Source organism: Capsicum annuum, chromosome 4, assembly GCF_002878395.1.
Source record: "Capsicum annuum cultivar UCD-10X-F1 chromosome 4, UCD10Xv1.1, whole genome shotgun sequence".
In the NCBI taxonomy this organism is placed as follows: Eukaryota; Viridiplantae; Streptophyta; class Magnoliopsida; order Solanales; family Solanaceae; genus Capsicum; species Capsicum annuum.
This window is the reverse complement of record NC_061114.1, coordinates 229,696,033-229,702,032: the sequence shown is the minus strand read 5'-3', so window position 1 is coordinate 229,702,032 and position 6,000 is coordinate 229,696,033.

The window sequence follows — 6,000 nt, the reverse complement described above, 5'->3', positions numbered from 1 at the left end:
AATAAAACCCTTTCGAACTTAAAATAACAAATCTCTTTTTTGGAGTGCGTAAAAAAGGGGTGTGACAGTTTCTGGCGACTCTGCTGGGGATCTCAATGACAAGTTTTCAGAATTTGAGCTATTTTTGGAGTCGTATCGGCTTTGTTTGGCATTACGAGTGTATAAGCTTGTTTTGTGATTTTGTTTTGTGTTATTGTTTTCATTTTTGTGTGTTTTTCATGCTCTTTGTTTATAGTATTTATCCTGTGTGTTACCTCTTTATATCTGTCATCATGAGTCCACCCCCCGGCCTTCTTTCTGCAACAAGTCCGTAGTACACATGTTGTACACAACCTCTAGTTGAGTCACCCTTATTTTAGGGGGGGAGCCATCGGTGTTATGGAGTAGTTGGAAAGCAAAGCAGCCACTATCGACCATACGCTCCCCCGACAGCCTTGTTAGTGAACCACAACGTAGGTCAGCCTTTAGATCATGCTTATGTGCATCATACGGAGACCTAGCGGGACCCACATGGCCCTTTGTAAGAGACTCCCCTCTAAAGCATCTCTACGTGCTAACTGTTGCATTTTTAAGGGTAATGTGGTCATTTGATGGATTGATTTTTGAAAAAATAATAATAATATGAAAAAAAAATTATTAGGAGTAAGGTGCGTAGGCAAAAACGAAGAAGAAAAAATAGAAAAAGTGAGTCGAAAAGAATGAATCAAAAGGAGTGTCGTGGTTTATTTTAGAGTTCTTTATGGCTTTTGTTCTTCACGATCCAAAAACTCAAAAAGATTTATTTTACGTTTTACATTTGTCTTCTCAAAGTACCGTAAATAAAATAAAAAAAGGAGAAAAAAAGTTTTGTTTGCCTTTTCTACTTATTTGTCAAAAACAAAAATGTCAAAAAGATTTTTTCTTCATAATTGGTGGTGTCAGTGTCTAGCTGAAAGTTCAAAAGTTTTTTCGTTTGTCTTTGGTAGTGTCTTTTAAGTTAGGGCCAATTTATTAGTTAATCGTTAATTGTCCAAGCTGGATGAACTACGCATACCTGATTCCCTTCCCTTGGGTTGGGATACGTAGGCAACCCTCCGTGGGTCCGGTAAATCTTTGTGTTGGGCTTTGTCTTCTTATTAGCCTAGGTCTCTCGCCCCGTAATCTAGAGTTGTTTTCCAAGTAGCCTAATTTCGCTCAGTACTTCTGTTCGGCAAATTGGAGTCATGAATGTGGTCTGTCCCATCGACATATGTTTGCGTCAAAAATCCCAAGGGTTGGGAATCTTCTACTCCTGTCGAATTTTTGAGATAACGTCTTATGTGTTATTACATGATGGATTTGTCCACCAAGTCTAGAGTTCTGATGGTTGTCAAGGTGCCCAAAAAGTTAATCAAATGGTGGGAAATGTTTAACTATGTTGATCAGCAGAAACTGGTTAAAATATTAGGTGATCTTACGGAACTTCTGCATGTTACCCCTCGTCCAGATTTAATAGAGGCTTTGTTGACCTTTTGGGATCCAAGTAGTTTGGTGTTCAGGTTTGGGAAATGTGAAATGACTCCTACGTTGGCAGAAATATCCGGTTTGTTGCATTTGCCCTATATCGAGAAGGATATGATCCGAGCACGAAATCATACTGGCATGAGATTTTTGCAGTCTTTAAAAAGTAAGGGTATCCGTTTGGGTTGTTTAAGTGACTCGTGGGTTTCCCTAGATTTTTTGTTCACTAGATTCGGGCCCTCGGAAGGTTTTGATTGCTTTTGGGATGAATTTCATGTGACTAAGGAGAAGTGGGAGAGAAAGCGTCTTGAAGTCTTCACCCTCGCTTTGTTAGGTACTTTAGTATTTCCACTAGAAGAAAGACATATTAATACCCGTTTGCAATTTGTGGTGATGGCCCTATTTTATAAGGATAGAAACGACAAGGGCATTAATTAAAAGGGCAGGTTCACTCTCATACCCATGATCTTAACAGAAATATATAAGGCTTTAACCGAAGTGAAGGGGGGAAGGAGATTTTTTTAGGGCAGTAACCTGATATTGCAGTAATGGATAATGGAGCATTTACATGCCCCTTCTTTAGTTAGACCAGACGTGTTAGATCGTTGTATTCCCAATCGAGTGAAAGCCATGGACTCCAGGTTGCGTTTGAATAAATTCTCGTTACCCGTAGGAGTCGACGCTTGGATTGAATTTCTTGAGTCAAGAACCAGGGATAACGTTTTGTGGACTTATCTATGGCTTCGCCCAAAGATAGTATTGTCAGGTTGTCAGACGCAGCTCCCTTTAGTTATGTTAGGGCTCAATTGCTATAGACCATACAGTCCTTCTAGGGTAATGCGCCAGTTGGGTAGGCTGCAGGATGTGCCACCAGCAGTGGATCTTCTGAAGGATGTTGAGTACTTCAAGGACCAAGCCTTAGGTGAGAGCAAGTACGAGCAGTTTTGGAAGCATGCAACAAAGCTAGGGGTGGACACACTCAAGAAAAGTTTGGATAATCCGGGCCACACTCAGGGATATGAGGTCTGGCTTCAATCTATCCCTCGGGGTATCAGTCAACCCTTACCAACGTAGCTTAAAGGGAGAATACAGGAAGAATGCATAGTAGATGATCATCAGGATGAAAGTGTAGGGTCCAAAGTGGAAACACTAAGGGTTCAGCTAGCAGATTTGTTCAAGACGGTAGAAAGGTGTTAGAATAATCTTTCCAAGTGCACTCCTCATGAAGCAGGAATACGGACCCGAAGCTTCTTCCCCGGTATCAGGGTGTCTTTACAGGATATGATACAAAGTTTAAATGGGAGAAAGAGAACTTCAGAGGCAGGTCCATATCAGCCAGGGTCATCACGCAGAGCACCAGTCTGAAAGAGCACTTCTTATCTTTATTCAGTTTGAGTCTTTTATGTGTCTTTCATTATAGGGTGGTGTCGGTTTTAAGTCGAAGTCAAGTTGTTTTTGGTATTAGAGTCTTTATTAGTAATTTCACCTATGTCATCTTAGGGGTCTATAATGTTGTTTCGTATTTGTTGTTTAGTTTTAAAGTGGTCCCAAACTTTTGTACGTTTTGTTGTTTTCTTTCTTCAAAATGTTATGATGCTACGTCTTTCCTTGGTTTGCTTATTTTCGTGTTCACAAAAAAAAATATTTATGCACATGCTGTCCGAACTACGCAAGATCTGATTCATGTGCAACATGCTACGTAGGCAACCTACTTTTGGGTTTGATCTAATCATTTTGTTTTATTTTTTTTCATTATTTTTCCTCTTTTAAAGAAAAACAAAAGTCATAAAGAATGATAAAATAAAGGTAGATAACTAGAGAAAGGAAAAGAACAGAGATTGATACGGAAAAGAAGAAAAAGAAAAGAGAGGGAAAGAAAGAATAATAATAATAATAGGTGTAGATAAAAATAAGTGTAGACAAAAATCAGGATGATGTTAAAATGACCTCGCTACCCTCGAAAGCTGGTAGAAATGAACATAAATTTAGGACAATTTTACCAATATGATTCCCATGCTTGTTGTATGCCCTAATCCTAACGGATGTCGTCTTTGATGAGCATGTTCTTTCAGATAACAGTGGTAGGTTTGCAGCACTCTGGCTAGTCACCCATACTTCACTAGATCTAAAGCAAAGCTCGTCATGGCTAGCAGGGAGATTGAAAATTCGCTCATTGACCCGGATCAGGATCACAAGGAAGAAAGTTCTAAACACAATGATGAGGTAGTAAGGCTCAGACAACAATTGATAGATTTACACCGGGCATGGGCCAGCGGAATGCCTCCTCCTCCGCTCCCTGAAGGTCTTGGGATTATCTCTAATTGTCCACCGCTCTCTCAGGCGCAATTCTCCTCTCTTAATGAGTCACCTGAGCACTCGCCAGGATTCACTCCGCGACATTATTATCCTGACAGTTTTGGTGTGCCATTGGCAGCTCCCCAATTAAGACCAGCTGCTCAGCCAGCGCCTCCAATCACATCGGTATTCGTGGCTCCGCCACCACATGAAACTCCCATATATGTTGCGCGTCCCACAATGAGGCTTCCCAGGTCTGCCAGTGAGCCAGTACTGAAGGTTTCAGATGGTCAGTATTATGCCCCAGAGCCTACTTTGCAAATGAATGAACCGTATGGGTACACTCAGCCGCCTGCATTTCCATTTGATACGGAGAAACCTGTCGCAGCAGAGGAACAGGATATCATAGCCCGAAAATTGAAAAATTTAGAACAAGCTATGAGGAATTTGCAAGGAATCGGAGATTATAGGAGTGTTTCCTATAAAGATCTTTGCATGTTCCCAGACACCAAACTTCCCGCTGATTTTAAGATGCCTAAGTTTGAGAAGTATGCAGGACACGGTGATCCCGTGGCACACTTAAGACGTTATTGCAACCAGCTGAGGGCTGTAGGAGGAAAGGAAGAACTGCTCATGGCCTTCTTTTGCGAGAGTCTTTCAGATTTGGCCTCAGAATGGTTTATCGATCGAGACATTGATAAATGGAACAGCTGGGATGATTTGGCTTCTAAATTTGTTTAACATTTTTAGTACAACATCGACCTAATTCTGGACGAAAAATCCTTGGTCAACATGAAGAAAAAGAGCACTGAAGGTTTTAGGGAATACACGATAAGGTGGCGTAAACAGGCCACCAGGATAAAGCCTCCAATGAAAGAAAGTAAATTGGTAGAAGTTTTCATTCAGGTGCAGGATGAGACCTATTTTCAGCGTTTACTTCCGACAATGGAAAAATATTTTATGGAAGTCCTCAAAATGGGGGAGATGATAGAGGACGGAATCAAGACTGACCGAATAGTGAGTTTTGCCGCATTAAAAGCCACCACACAAGCGATTCAAGGTGGATCTGGCGCATTTGGAGGTAAAAATAAGAAAGAGGATGTAGCGATTGTCGTAGCTGGAACTCATTCCTATCCCAAAAGACCATCTCGCCCCTATTCCCAATCCCAAGCCCAAGTCTACACCCAAGCTCCATATATTCCTCCCCACCATTACTACCCTCCACAAAACCCTTTATATTCCATTCCACCACCCCCGTACCCAGTATATAGCGCGCAGCCAGATGCCCAAACCCCTTCTTACCTGCAGCGACGCGTGCAAGCTCCACAAAATCGCCCATTTGCTCCACCAAATTACCAAAACCCCTCCAGACCCAGTTTTCAGCCTAGGCCCGAGTATAAGAAGGAAAAGGCGGTCAAAAATCAATTCACACCTCTTGGGGAGTCATATGCTAGCTTGTTTGATAGGTTGAGAAAGTTGAAAGTTTTAAGCCCAATTCAAGGAAGGCTTTCAAATCCACCGCCGAGGAATCTCGATTATTCTTTAAGGTGTGTGTACTTTTCTGATATGCCAGGCCATGATATTGAGAAATGCTGGCATTTAAAGAGAGTTGTCCAAGATTTAATTGACACGAATCAAATGCTAGTCCAGGCCCCGGAAGGTCCAAACATTAACTAGAATCCGCTGCCAACCCATGCTGAAACCAATATGTTAGAATTGATATATGATGGGAAAGAGCCTTCGAGGGTTTATAAGCCTATTGTCAAGATACAGAGCATTGAGGAGAAATCGGTGAATGTAGAGGAGTCTTTGAAAGCAATGTCAGTAAGCTAGGAAGGAATGAGAGAAAATAAAGCCCAAGAAAGCACAAAGAAACCCCTGATCATGGTACAGGGCACCAGAAGGTATGTTGATTTAAGTCAGGATAAACCTAAGTTGACAGTGGTGGGAGCTCTGAGTCAGCCCATCTTGACGGTGAAAGGAGCACTGGCAAAGCCTATTGTCCTCAAACCGGTGATCCAACCTCCGATAGTTGATACAAAAAGGATTCCCAAGAATTATGGGCGGACTGTGATGACCTATCACGAGAAAGAAGTTCTAGAAGAGGTAGATGCGGTAGGAGGTTTGACTAGGTCAGGAAGATGTTTCGTGCCTGAAAGCTTAAGAAAGTCCAAGCCAATCGTGAGTGGACCATCATCTATCAAAAAGCCTATCACCGAAGAAGAA